Here is a 15,363-nt window from a genome sequence, read left to right as displayed (position 1 = left end):
GGTCAAGGAGTTACAGGCACATCCCCGGTGGGGGGTGTGCAGGAGGCAGCTGGTTGATGTTTCTCATCGACGTTTCTGGCTCTCTATATCTCTCCCTTCCTCTCTGTAAAAAATCAATAAAATATATATTAAAAAAAAAAGAAAGGTTCCTTTCTTTAAAAACAAAACAAAAACAAACAAACAAAAAAAACCCCCACACGTTATGATCTCTGTGCAATTCCATCTAAATCTGGAAACAGCCTGCTTGCTTTTCGGTAGCTGCTCTCAGGGTATTTTGCGGGAGCGCTCAGGGTCAGCTGCAGAAAACGTACAGCATGTGTGCGTCGCGTTCCAGAGCGCGGGCACTAAGTGTCAGACAAGCTCGGCTGGAGCCCGGATTGTGTGCGATCCGGTCAGTGCTGGGCGCAGCCTGTGCGGGAGATGTGGCGACGGGAACACTCCCTGCGTGTGATCTCCGGGGCCCAGCCACAGAGCCTGCTCAGCAGACAGACGTCCGGGGGGTGAGGGGGGGAGGTGGGGCATTGGTTTGTGTCCCAGCTGCACGAACAAGGAATGGAAACCCACAGAGCGGGCGTGGCCAGCTCCCTCCCCGAGGGCCACACGCCGGGCTGGAGTGCCCCTCGGACAGCCTTAGCGGCAAATCTGAAGGAAAACGCCAGAGGGAACTCACGGCTCCTGCCAGAAACCAGTGTCTTCACAGACAAATAAACCATGCACGTGTCCACGGTGTGGGAATAACCTGTACCGTTCTGTCTGCTTTTTACTACAAACGTGTGACGTTCGGAATTGAGTAAACAGCTCCAGTTTAGGACGAACGTACTGTGGATCTATTTTTTAAAGCATGATTGCCCCTTGTTACAGACAATTCGTTCTGGCTTGGGTGTTCGGCCAGACGAACTCTCTCTAAATGGGAAACAACAAAACCTTCATTAATAGGGAGACAGAGCCCGGCTGGCGCGGCTCAGTGGTGGAGCGTCGACCTGTGAACCAGGAGGTCACAGTTTAGTTCCCGGTCAGGGCACAGGCCCGGGTTGCGGCTCGGTCCCCAGTGTGGGGCGTGCAGGAGGCAGCCAATCTGTGATTCTCCCTCGTCATGGATGTTGCTCCCTCTCTCTTCCTCTCCCTTCCTCTCTGAAATCAATTGAAACAATAGGGAGACAGTCACCGGGATCAAATCTCCTCCCCTGTTCCGTCCAGGGGCGATGAACTGGGCAGCGGCAGAAAGGCAGGCAGGGGAGTGAGGTGAGGACCCCGGCTCCTCCTCCAAAGCACCAGCAGCTGGGTCACGGGTGCCTTGAGCAGCAACAGCTGACAACATGTGAAGTCGTTTATGTCACAGGACCAGACGCAGGGCTGTTTTGGACAAGAAATATCCTCAAGTTTTGTGTGTTTTTTATTTTTATTTTTAGATAAACTGATACTGTAAGTTAAGTTTGAAATTGTCCATTGAAAGAAGAGACCCATCTCAATTACTTGGCATCATCGACATGATTATTCAGTTTGGAAACGATGCTGAGGAAATAGTCAGCTTCTGAGAATGAACTAAATTACCTCTAAGCCTCCCGGGTCCTGACACCCCTCGTGGTGGCCAAAGTCCCTGCTCGAGGAGCAGCGCCTGGAAAAGGAGGCGGGCGGTGGGAGAGGAGTTCACACCTTTAATTTTGGGAATTGCTCAGTTCAAACTGGCGTGTTTAAGCAATAAAAATAAAAAGTAAGGCTCTTTTCTCCCCCACTTCTGTAAGCAGCTGTGGTATTTGTCCCCGATTGCTGCTGCAACAAGTGGCAGAGAGACTCCAAGGGCTAAAACAACGCAGATCCATTGCCTTATGTTCCGGAAGTCAGACCCACCATGGGCCTCACTGGGCCGAAGCCAGCGTGTGAGAGGGAAGCTGGGGTGAGGGCTGTGTCCTTGCCTTTCCCAGGGGCTTCCCTGTGAGTCCTGGCTCGCCGCCCCTGTCCACCTCAACGCCAGCCTGGCCCCCGGGCCCTTCCTCACACCCCACCAGACAAGGACCCCCCTCCCTGCCCGCTCCCAGAAGGACCCTGTGGGTGCCTGGGGCTCCCCTGGGTAATCCAGACTCATTTCCTTGTCTTAAGTCAGGTGAGCAGCAACCTTTACTCCGCCTGCACCCTTAGTCCCCCCTTTGCCACCTTCCATCTCCGCAGGTTCCGGGGATCAGGAGGGGACAGCTTCGGGGCCCTTGTTCTGCCTGTGAAGGTGATAGAGCAGGTGACTTAGCCACAGCGGCTGTTTGTGGGGAAGAGCATGTGATGGGAACAGCGATGGGAAGCACCTCTCCGAGGTGTCAGGACCTGTTGAGACAAAGCCTTTGATAACCTGGCAGTGCAGAAAGGCAAGAACAAACGGGAGATACAGGAGGCGGTTCAAAGCCAGAGAAGGCTCATGTGATGAGCCTTTAAACGTGTGATAATCAGCGCCCCAGTTCTCAGATTTGAGCATTAACGAGTGACTCACGGGCTTCTGCTTCGCCTGGAGCTCCGGCCTCTGTCTGGGAGCCTCTGCGTGAATCAGTAATAAAACGGCCTCGTGTTCGGGGTTACTAGGGTTCGGAGTGACACGTCCACCAACCTAGGTCCCCTAGCTTCTCAGGGAAAGAGGAGGAAATGGACTACGAAGGTCAGAGCATCCTTTCCCGCTCGCCTCGGCAATCACAGAGCGCCCGTGGCTGCCACGTTGTTAGCCTGATGATTAGATTGAGCTCAGAGCCTTCCAGGGGGGACGGAATAATTGGGTAGAAGAAGGAACATTAAAAAAAAAAAAAGTGCTGGTACATGCTAACGTGAGGGTGAACCTCAAAAACATGATGCTAAGTGGAAGAAGCCAGCCATAAAGGCCACACATCGTATGGCTCCGTTTATATGACACAGCCAGGGCAGGCAAATCCACAGAGAACAGGTTGGTGACTGCAGGGGCAGCGGGGCGGAGAGAATGGGGTGCGTGCTTGGTGGGTGAGGGGGTCATGTTGGTGCGATGGTGACATTTGGGGAGTAGGAAACGGTGGAGGCCCCACAGCATGGGAAAGTGCTGAATGCCACTGAGTTGCTCACTTCAAAATGGTTAATGTGATGTTATGAGAATTTCATCTGGATTTAAAAAAACAGTAACCATAATGCCCCAGCCTAGTGGTCGGCAAGCTCATTAGTCAACAGAGCCAAATATCAACGGTGCAATGACTGACATTTCTTTGGAGAGCCAAATTTTTTAAACTTCTTCTAATGCCCAGGCTCTAGTATTTTTTTTTTTTTTAAAAATATATATTTATTAATTTCTTACAGAGAGGAAGAGAAAGGGATAGAGAGAAACATCGATGAGAGAGAAACATCAATCAGCTGCCTTTTGCTCAAGCCCTGCTGGGGATGTGCCCGCAACCAAGGTACATGCCCTTGACTGGAATTGAACCTGGGACCTTTCAGTCCACAGGCCATCACTCTTTCCACAGAGCCAAACTGGTTAGGGCCAGGCCGTGTATTTTGTGGAAGAGCCACACTCAAGGAGCTAAAAAGCCGCATGTGGCTTGCAATCCACTGTCTGCCGACCACGGTCCTAGCCGGTTTGGCTCAGTCGATAGAATGTCGGCCTGTGGACTGAGGGGTCCAGGGTTCAATTCCAGGTTGCAGGCTCCATTGCCAGTAGGGGGCGTGCAGGATGCAGCTTATCAATGATTCTCTCATCATTGATATTTCTATCTCTTTCTCCCTCTTCCTTCCTCTCTGAAATCAATAAGAACATATTTAAAAAAACAACATAATGATTAACTGTGCGATACCCTCTGTCCGGTATGGGGGCATGGAGCTGGAAAGGGAGGATGAAAAGAAGAACACGGTACCGGGCTTGGTGGGGCTCACAGCCCTCAGGGAGGCAGCGGCCAGAGGAGGAGGCATGTAGGTGCCATGTCAGGGTGCACAGCGAGGGCACAGGGAGCCCTGTACGATACAATGCAACGTGAGGCACTTACATCACGTCACCTTCCTGGGAGCCACATTTCTGAAAAGGACCGAGAGCCCTAGCCGGTTTGGCTTAGTGGAGAGAGCGTTAGCCTGCGGTTCGATCAAGGGCACCTGCCTTGGTTACAGGTTCCATCTGCGATCCCACAGCTTTCAACCAGCCCCACAACCCTCTGGCAGCTTTGTCTGTTCTTTGCGTCTCTGAGTCTTTTTCTGTGTTGCTTGTTCATTTAGATTCCACCTAGAAGCGGATCATACGGTACTTGTCCTTCTCTGCCTGACGTATTTCACTTAGCACAATAATCCTTCCAAGTTCCCGTGGGGAGGACGGTGTGGACTGACTGATGTGTGCTCATGCCTGGGGTCCCAAAGGCACCTGGGACTGTCAGAGAGGGCAGGGAAAGAGGGCAGACACAGACTCCACCAAAGCCACAGTCTGGGAAAAAGCTGGGGAACACTGATTGGGAGCACGCCGGGCAGCCACATGCAAAGGAGTCTACAAAAGCCACCGCGTCTCACCTCTTTCTTTCCCGAGTTTACAGTGACATTGCTTTTGCTGTTCGCCCCTGCCCGACGGTGCCTTCAGCTGCCCGTCCGATCTGACTCTGGTGTTCGTGATCGGAGCGCGTGGCAGGCTCTGAGGCTGAGGATCGGAGGAGCCGTGTGTGGGGCACGCTCAGCCGCCCGTGCCTCTGCCTCCCGGGGGCCGGGGCCACCCCGGGCCCTGGCTTCGCGCTCCTGGGAAGCTGTGTGCTCACACCCTGGCTTTCTTTTCTTCAGGCAGCAGCCTGTGCTATCTTGTTTTTATTTACTTATTAAATCTTTATTGTTGGGAGCATTCCACGGGTCCCCTCTTCCCCCATGGACCCCCTGTTCGCCCCCTTCACCGTCACCATCCTATTGAGTGTGCCCATGGCTTGTGCATATGAGGTCTTTGGTTGATTGCCTCTCACCCACCCTTCCCTCTACTGTTTTGTTTTTAGATGCATCTAAGCTTCCTTTATAATAGAGTTGAAAATTATATAAAGAGGGAGGGAAGGGAGATATGGGGGAGATAAGAGATCAACCGAAGGACCTGTACGCATGCATATAAGCATAACCAATGGATGCAAAACTCTGGGGAGGGCGGGCATGTATGGGAGTGTGTGTGTGTGGGGGAATTGGTAAGATATGTACGCATATAATATCTTAATTAAAAAAAGAGAAAATTATATAAAGATACCTGTGCAGGAGGAAGAATTCAGTCCTAAAGCCCCTCCTCCTCCTCCTATATGTTGTTTCCTGGTTGTCACTTCCCTGTGCCTCATGAGAGAGCCCCTTCTGTCCTGCTGTCTTTCTGAAGGATGCACCTGTTAAAATGTACTGTCATCATCCTCTCCTCTTAAAGGTGGATTATACCTTTGAACTCCCGCCCACGCTGTGCTGCAGTCCTGGGTGAGCTGACCCCATGGGGACGGCCACCTCCTCTCTGGGGAGCGGGGGCTGCAGACAGGGAGCCATGGCCCTTCTCCCCAGCGGGGCTGCCTCTCAGGGGCCTGTGCTCGCTCCCGGTGCCCACCCAGCTGTCGTTGTCACCACTCGGCCGGGCCTGGCCTCATTCTTTCTCGGAACCGATTCCTCGGCAGAAACCACTGCTCCCTCGGCCTCACCGGACAGCTGTGGCCCCGCGGCCAGCCAGTGTTTCCTTTGTGGGGCGCTGGGTACCCCGCCGGGAAAGCCCACTTCCTTCATGTCTCTGTCTCGTGGTGCCTTCACTGTGGCCTGGCGTGTCATGCCAAGTCCTGGCACACGCGGTGAAGGGAATCCGGGGCGGAGAGCTGGAATCAATGGGGCCTTTTCACTCTGAACGTCAGTGACAGCGCCAGTCCGTCCATGAGCTCCTCCAGGGTCATTCCCCGCTAGCGGAGCCTCGGCCCGGCTTACACCCCACGGAAAGCGCCTCTGCTGTCTGCGGCCGTGAAGGCTGCAGCTCTCTCTGCTGGGCGTGGGCACACCCCAGAGCATGGGCCTCCCGAGAGCCCTGAGTGCCAGTCGGTAACTTCCCGCTGACAAGCGCTCTCTCTGACATCAGCTCGTTGTTTCCTCTCCTCTCTTTACCCGGCAGAGTTTCATCTGTTTGGCTGTGTAAAACGTAACCAGTTATGCCGGGACCGGTTTGGCTCAATGGATAGAGCATCGGCTTGGGGACTGAAAGGTCCCGGGTTTGATTCCGGTCAAGGGCATGTACCTTGGTTGCGGGCATATCCCCAGTAGGGGGTGTGCAAGAGGCAGCTGATCGATGACTCTTATCGATGTTTCTGACTCTCTATCTCTCTCCCTTTCTTTCTGTACAAAATCAATAAAATATATATTTAAAAAAAAATGTAACCAGTTATTTTCCAGGCAAACGAAGACACTCCTAGTCTTTTGCATTGACTAGGTTACAAATAATACAATTAGAGATTAAAAGATTGAGTTAACCAGTTAACTTGTCATCGTTGTATCACCTTCTTGGCCTGTCTGGTTTGGCTCAGTGGAGAGAGCGTCGGCCTGCAGAGGGAAGGGTCCCAGGTTCGATTCCGGTCAAGGGCATGTACATTGGTTGTGGGCACATCCCCAGTGGGGGGTGTGCAGGAGGCAGCTGATAGATGTTTCTCTCTCATTGATGTTTCTAGCTCTCTATCCCTCTCTCTTCCTCTCTGTAAAAAAAATCAATAAAATATATTTAAAAAACAACAACAAAAAACGGCCCCTTCTCACCTTCTTGTTCTCAGTGTCCAGGTCCGGGAAGGACACATCACCGTAAGTTCATGGCACAGCACAGAACACGCCCTCACTACTTTTTATTTAAAATCAATGAGTGGTGCCAGGCCCGTGTGGGTCAGTGTTGGAGCTTTGACCTGTGAACCAGGAGGTCACAGTTCAATTCTGGGTCAGGGCACATGCATGGGTTGTGGGCTGGATCCCCAGGAGGGCGTGTGCAGAGGCAGCTGATCAATGATTCTTTCTCATCATTGATGTTTCTAGCTCTTTCTCCCTCTCCCTTCCTCTCTGAAATCCTATCTAATAAAGAGGAAATATGCTAATTGACTGCCCCGCCCTCAAAGATGGTGGTGCCCACAGCCACAAGATGGCGGCACCCAGTCCCCTCAGCCCCACCAGGACAGTAGGTGTGTGGCAAGGCCAAGCGTCTCTCAGTCCCCTCAGCTCCCCAGCCCCGCCCAGGGCCACCCAAGGCTCAGGTAACCAGGGCCAGCCGAGGCTTGCGCTGCTGGCAGTGGCAGCAGCAGAGGTGTGATGGGGCGTCACCTTCCCTTGATCGCTGGGTCTCCTCCCTCCCCTGAGGGCTCCCGGACTGTGAGAGGGGGCAGGCCAGGCTGAGGGACCCCCCTCCAGTGCATGAATTTTCATGCACCGGGCCTCTAGTCACTAATAAAAATATATTTCAAAAAATAGTCAGTGGCATATTAGTTTATTGAGAAATAAAACCATGGGGAAAAACATTCTTGAAAAAAGATTTTTAAGGCCAAAAGATCTGCATAGTGTTTAATCATTAATACCAAGAGCATATGTTAAATGGTGTAGCTTCACCAGACACAGCCAGCACCGAGGGAGAGGATTCAGTGGTAGATTCTGGAACCGGACAGCAAGGGATCGAATCCCAGTGCCAGTACTGCTTACGGGCTGTGTGCCCTTGGGCAAGTTACCTCACCTCTCTGAGCCCTACTCTCCTCATCAGAAAAAAAAAAACCCCAGAACAATTGAAGCTTCTGCCGCAGTGGGTAGTTGTGAGGATGGGAAGCACTGGGATTACTGTCCGGCAGAGAGAAGGAATCATCACTGCCATCACTGGTGGATGATGGTTCGCCCTCTGATCCCGCCTCACCACCCGGCTGGTCCTCCCAAAATGCTGCTCCAATCCTTCCTCACGCTCTTACTCCCTGACACCCACACACACCTCACACAACCACGGGCATGTTTCCCTCATCATGTGGCTGCAGCGTGACACATGACCACGCTTTCGCTCAGAAGGCAAAAACAGTCAGGAAAGCCCAGGCCGAGACATGATCCGGTTCACCGAGATGCTAATAAATTTTTTTACAGCGTTAATCTAGATCAGTGGTTGGCAAACTCATCAGTCCACAGAGCCAAATATCAACAGTACGATGATTGAAATTTCTTTTGAGAGCCAAATTTTTTCAACTTAAACGTCTTCTAACACCAATTCTTTAACATTGACTGGCCCAGGCAGTAGTATTTTGTGGAAGAGACACACTCAAGGGGACAAAGAGCCGCATGTGGCTCTCGAGCCGCAGTTTGCCGACCACGGCCCTACATGAAGAGTGCTAATTTTATTCCTCTGTGGGAGCACAGTCTCATCATGAGTCTCCCCATAAGCTGCTTCGTGCTTTCTGTTTCATTTGTTCTTTTTCACTTTCCTCACTCCCGCGTCCCCACCCCTGCACCCGGTGTGGAGGGGGTGCTGTGGAGGTGAGTGCCCGTGTCTCTGTGTCACACACGTGTTGTATGTAACGTTCTCCCTAAAGTCTTAGGATCCATGTCACCATGAGGACGTCCAGGCGTCGCTTCTCTCTGCCCCTGGGTAGCCATGAGCGCATCCTCACATGTGACCCTCCCCTCTCCAGGTGACAGACACGCAGGTTGCCCCCAGCCATACACTTTAACACCCCAGGAAAAAGGGGTTTCTGAAAGATAGTCTTGGGAAATCTTGCTACTATGTGGATACAGATAAAATGAGATCCCCACATAACACGACATACAGAGTGAGCTCAAGCCAGCATTCAGAAGCTGGAACAATGGGGTTCATAGAGAAAAGTGGGGGTGAATGTCTCAGGGACATATCTCAACCTACACCCCCAACGCATAGACGTCCTTGACTATGTCTTCCATTCACATCGGCTGTCCTGTCCTCCCTCACCGGGGCCGCCCCTTGGCAGCTGCCCGGAGCTGTCCTTTTACTTAAGGACAGAACTGAAAGCGAGACTTTAAAACCTGTGTTTTCCCTACTTTCTTTTTCCCCTTCCTGTAAATAGAAAAGATAACATTTTCCCCCTTGAGGCTTCTCCCGGCCCGCTCAGGGTCAGTAATCTATGAATGAAACCCAGCCCACCTCACCGTTTGTACGGCGCTAAGAAAGGTTTCCACATCTTTAGATGGCGGAGGGGAGAATAATATTTTGTGACACCTGCACAAGAGTCTACAAAATACAAATGCTGGTGTCTACACACAAAGCTTTACTGAAACACAGTCACACCCCCTCCCTCGCGCACTGTCTCTGTGGCTCTGTCTCACCTGCAGACGGAGCGGTCGTGACCGAGGTTGTGTGGCTCACAGAGCCTACAGCACGCTCCAGCCTTTTGCTGAGAAGCGCTGCCAGCTCCTCAGCCAGACTGAGTGTCTCTGGAGGCTGAAAGCCACGCCCGGTGATCCTTCTGTTTCTCCGACTGCCCCACACAGAGCCTGGCAGTGCTAAGTACAAGGACTGAGGACTACGTTCGGCTTCAAGTAACAGACTAGCCGACGGATAGGGCTTTTAATTCCCACATAAGCAATCCATTGACTCAACAGCTCAATGAAGTGTGCCCAGGGCCTGGGGCAAGTCTCTTCCCCTGTCCGCTTAGGGTTTCCAGACAGTCTAGCAGCTCCTCACTGACCACATCCAAAGGCAGAGAACTGGCAGCAACATGGGCAAAGGTCTGACCTACTGCACCCTCCTCCTGCCGGAGGGAAAATATCCCCGAGGCCCTGAAGCAGACGCTCCCTTGTGGTCAAAGCCAGAACCTGCACAGATGGCCGGGACACACGGAATCAACGATCCGTGCTCACTTAGACCAGGGACGGGACCGCCTCCTGGAGAACTAGAGATTTTCAGCCGAACGTGACCACATCAGAACAGGAGGAGTAAGGGAGGGGTTTGGAGGCAGGCAATGAGTAGTGCCAGCCCCAAGCTTCACTAACAGCGAGGCTGCTGCTTGGACTTGGGAAGGCAGCCCAGAAATCCGGGGTGATCCTTAGATGTTCTCATTGCTGCCGAGGGGTCTGGACAGAGAAGCTGGAAACTGAAAAGCATTTGCCCACAACCCCAGAGGGCCCCCCCTCTCCCCCCGGTGCAATTTCTGATCCTGTGGCCCTGGCCCCCACAGCCTCTTTTGGAAAGTCCAGATCTATCCAGATATGGGGAACTCTCTGCGCCCAGACTGAGGGCACCTGATTCTACCCTGGGTGGATCTGTCGACCCTGCTTCCCTCTCCTCCCAGCCTGCGTGGTCAGAGTGAAGGCTGTCCACTCCCCCACCCCCCAACCCCGCCACTGGCCACAGACGCAGCCACCACAGAACAGGAGCACTACCTGCAGAGCCCACCGGTCACCAGACCTGCGGAGGTGGCAGTATTGGGGGGTTAATGCCCTGGGGGACTTTGGCCAGGGAGGGGAGGAGAGGGGAATGTAGTATGTTGTCTCGACCTCTCTCGAGGAGTCCTGTGATAACGGCCAACCTTCTGTGTGAGTGACAGGCAGTGGCCCTCCTACCCGGCTCCCTCTCCTCTCCGATGGCTCTTCTTCCCGTGGCTGTCTGCCCCAAGAAGGGTCAACGCTCCAACGCCGCCCCCACCGCGAGCAAGGATTGCCCTGGTACAGGGACATTGTGTGAGGGTTCTCCTTCGTGGCTCCACTTTTTCCTGCCCTCACTTTCCCTTCGCCATTTCCTCGTTTATTCTTTTAAACGTCTGTCTTCCTGTGTGTATTTTTTCCACTGGTTTTTAGAGCGAGTGGAAGGGAGGGAGGTGGGAGAGAGAGAGAGAGAGAGAGAGAGAGAGAGAGAGAGAGAGAGAGAGAGAGAGAGAGAGAGAGAGAAACATGGATGTGCAGAGACACAATGATGGATTGGTTCCCCCGTGCGCCCCGACCGGGAAGAACCTGCAACCCTTTGGTGTGCGGGCCAATGCTCTAACCACTCAGAAACACCGGCCGGGCCTTCCTGTATTTTGTAAGTCCTCTCACATTCTTTCTAGAAAAAAAGTTATAACTCAGGAAATAAACGACAATTGTTAAAATAAATAAAATCCTACGAGATCAAGTGCCCTCTAATCCCAAATAAACTAAAGACTTTCCAGGACCTGCTCACTGAAGCAGTATTATTCACTAGGGCATTCTGGCACAGCAGTGCCAATGGGGGGGCGGCCCCATGGAGTCATGGGTTTGCTCTGCCCGGGCCTGAGCCTGCTGTGAACAGGCCTGCAGGCCAGCCAGCCCCATGACATCCAGTCAGCTGCCTGGGGCTCCGGGGAGGTCAGACTGCCCCTTTCCTCTTTCTCAGCAGCGAGCCAAACCCAGGTCAACTCACTGTCTCCGGAACGGAGAAAGGCCCCACACCAGTGGTCGGCAAACCGCGGCTCTCTGGCCCCTTGAGGGTGGCTCTTCCACTAAATACCACGTGCGGGTGCGCACGTACAGTGAGACTGAAACTTCGTAGCCCGCCGGGACCGGTTTGGCTCAATGGATAGAGCGTCGGCTTGGGGACTGAAGGGACGCGAGTTCGATTCCGGTCAAGGGCATGTACCTTGGTTGTGGGCATATCCCCAGTAAGGGGTGTGCAAGAGGCAGCTGATCGATGATTCTCTCTCATCGATGTTTCTAACTCTCTATCCCTTTCTCTTCCTCTCTGTACAAAATCAATAAAATATATTTAAAAAAAAAAAAAAAGAAAAGAAACTTCGTAGCCCATGCGCAGAAGTCGGTTTTTGGCTCTCAAAAGAAATGTCCATCGTTGTGCTGTTGATATTTGGCTCTGCTGACTAATGAGTTTGCCGACCACTGCCCTACACCCAAATGCAACATAATCAGTCCGCCCGTTATGCAGACACCGAGTTCGCTCACTCGGCCCGGGGCGGCTGGTGTGAATGTGGCAGGAAGACGAAAGGATGGGGATCAGGCGGCCCTCGGCGGAGGGGGAGGAGGCACCACCATGCTCTGACCAGCACGCAGGAGGGCAGGGCCTTCGCAGCTTCACTCCTTCCTGTGCCGCCTTCATGGTTTTGGTCAGCTCTGTGTACATTTTATCACCGTTTTTACTTAATGTTTATCTTCGAATCTACTAACGATACATTAATCTCATTGTAAACAGTAGAGACCATGAGTTCAGGAGTTTGATATGCTATAGTTTTAAAAATATCTATAATAATAGAAGCGTAATATGCTAATTAGACCGGACGTCCTTCGGGACAAAGCCTGGGCTGGGAGGGAAGCCGGTCCCGGGTGCCAGAGGGAAGCGGTGCGGGCAGCGGAGGGAAGGCAGGCCTGCTCTTGCACGAATTTCGTGCTCGGGCCTCTAGTCCATACAGAAAAAGCCATCTGCTGTAATGTTTCTATAGAAAAATAACCAATGGTAAAATAACTATTGGAAACCGACTGAAACACACACACCATGCCTTGTACCTCCTGCAGTCATCAGGCATCAGAAGCAGAGAGGACACAGGACATACTTCTGAGAGATGCTGCACTCAGTTAGCTGGAAGTGCTGACTCATGGCTTCAGGGTGAGGGGTTGGCCGGTAAGGGCATGGTGGCCCCGGCAAGGCCATTCACCACAAAGCTGGGCACTGAGACAAGGCTGAGAAGCCAGGCACTGGCCTGGGGCATTACCACCTTCTTCTTCTTCTTCTTTAAAAAATATATATTTTATTGATTTCTCATAGAGAGGAAGAGAGAGGGATAGAGAGTTAGAAACATCAATGAGAGAGAATCATCGATCATCTGCCTCTTGCACACCCCATACAGGGGATGTGTCCGCAGCCATGGTACATGCCCTTGACCAGAATCGAACCCGGGACCCTTCAGTCCGCAGGCTGATGCTCTATCCACTGAGCCAAACCGGTTTCAGCCATCGCCACCTTCTCCAGGGGCTCGGTTTATAGCAGCCCTTAGACCATAGCAGGAGAAGGGAAATGGAAGATGCCAAAGTCTGTTTGTTTGCTGGCTTTTACCAGCTCTTCCGCCCTGTGATGGTGAAAGCAGAAGCCATGAGGCAGGGTAGGTTAGGAGAGAGGTGCCTCACACCCGGGAGACTGAGAGAAATTTAGCTAGCGGGTCTTCCGTAGACATTGAAGCTCCCTCCTCCCCTGATTTTAGGGGAAGTTTCATGGAACCCCTCTTTGACAGGCAGACTGCATTTGGTGAACTGAAGACAGTGAAGAAAAAGTCGAGACGTTGCAACTCCACAGACCCCTCCCTTCTCCTCTTCCTCAATTATTAAAAAAGTGGTCATAGGAATAAACAATGTGACATATGGTGGTGTGATGAGAAGTTCCTTAAAATGCACAAAAAGCACAATTCAGCAGTCACGAGCTTGTTCAGATGGGTGAGGAAAGAACGGTGAGCGTGGGAGTGTGTGTGTGTAGTGTGTAGTGTGTAGTGTGTGTGTGTAGTGTGTAGTGTGTGTGTGTGTGTGTGTGTGTGTATGCAGGCGAGATCCAAGAAAGTGCATCCTGACATCATTTGTGTTAGTAAATTTTTGGAAAAACTTCAATGTCACCAGCAGAAAGGAGGTCAAATAAATTACAACACATTCATGCAACAGGATACAGAACTCCACTCCGGGACCCAGACCCCTTCAGGGACCAGCACCCCGTTCGGGGCTCAGACCTCCACCCCAGGATCCAGATCTCCCTCCAGGGCCCAGACTTCCATCCTGGGCCAGACCCACATGTGGTTCCTAGGACTTTACGACAGGGCCTAGAACTCCATCCCGAAACTCTGACCTCGAACCCAGTATCCAGTCCTATTTCCCGGGCCCAGATACCCCTCAGAGGCCCAGACCTGCAGGTCACTCATAGACTGATTTTTAAATAAATAAAGTTGGCCCTTCATATCTGCGAGGTTTTGCATCAAGGGACTCAACCAACCGTGGATCAAAAATAAATAAACCCAACCATGGGTTCCTAATCATGGATGCAAAGTCCCATTTTCAGTCCGTGGTTGGTTGAATCTGCAGATCCAAGGCCGACTGTGGAGGCCAACGTTAGATGCAGATGTCCCACTAGGCGGGGTCGGGGCCCCGAATCCCCGAGATGGAAAAGGGTTCAGGGTGCCTATTCTCAGGGCCCCGGAGCTGGGCCCTGTAATGCTCCTCACCGCGTTTCCAGGGGATTGTGGCCCAAGAAGGCACACCTGCTTCAGGTGAAACGAGGTCAGAAATGTTTCTCGAAGGAAGAGAATTTTGACTTGACAAGAAATAGAAGGCTTGCCTGATTTTCTCTCTTGGTAGAAGGCTCTACAAGTGAGACCAGAAAAACAGATGAAACATATACCTTCTCAATTAAGTTCAGTCTCGGCTTCAGTGCTCGACCTTATAATGCAAATACTTCAGCTGATCTATTTCCCACTCATGTTCCAGCCTCAAAAATATCCACTCCCCACCAGCCAGCCGGCGATTGTAAGAAAATTGACCACCACCCCAAAGTACTTGAGATTCAAGATAATATGTGAAGTATTTCCCTTCACTGATAATTGTCCTTTGTCCATTTTGTAAACCATACCTTTAGAGGTGAAATCTGAAGGCAAATTACAAACTATAAAGAGGATGAACAACATGTAAACATAAGGCCAGCAAGATGACTAAATTCTAGAAGTATTTTTTTTTAAGTTATTTCTTGCTGCAGTGTAGTTTCATTATGTGCCTTTCATAACAATTTTAGTGTTCTACTGCCTCTTTGTGGTGAAAATTAGAATTTCATTTTTTTCCTGAAATCTAAAGGTGGACTGAACAGCAAAGGTTCATTTAGACCCCATGTTAATTTTGAACAAAAACTGATAAATTCAGCCAATCATCTAATTGACATTTCTATAGTATACAAATTCAGGTCTTTTTTTGAATACCTGCTGTTTGGTAGACTATGTTTCTTTCATCCGTTATCCGACCAGAAATGACAAAAACAATGAGTTGATGGGTGGGGGGGGGCAATGTTAAAATATGTACACAGATAATAATTTAATAAAACACACACACACACACACACACACACACAAAAACAACAACAATGAGCAGTCAATTTTTTTTTTCAAATGACATTCAATTAGGGTTTTTTTAGGGTACCTGGAAATACCCATTCAACTTATCAGAATGATCATTTCTGTTAATTATAAAGTCGCTAATGGCTACACACAGAATTTGTGGTGGGCCGCTTGGCGTTTATTTTGTAAAGTGTGTGCTAATTAACAGGTAATTATCACTAGCTAAAAAACCCAGTTTAAACAAAATTTCATTCTAAAGTCTACATTTAACCTGCTAGAGCTGACGACTCACTGGCACCATGTCAAAGTGTCACCACAGCAATACATATCTGTCACTCATCAGAATGTTACTTGGGGTTGAATTACTGGGGTTACGAATGCGCTATCAAGA

Source organism: Pipistrellus hanaki, assembly GCF_964339955.1.
Source record: "Pipistrellus hanaki genome assembly, chromosome: 10".
NCBI classification, from domain to species: Eukaryota; Metazoa; Chordata; class Mammalia; order Chiroptera; family Vespertilionidae; genus Pipistrellus; species Pipistrellus hanaki.
Note: the sequence above shows the minus strand (reverse complement) of the source record.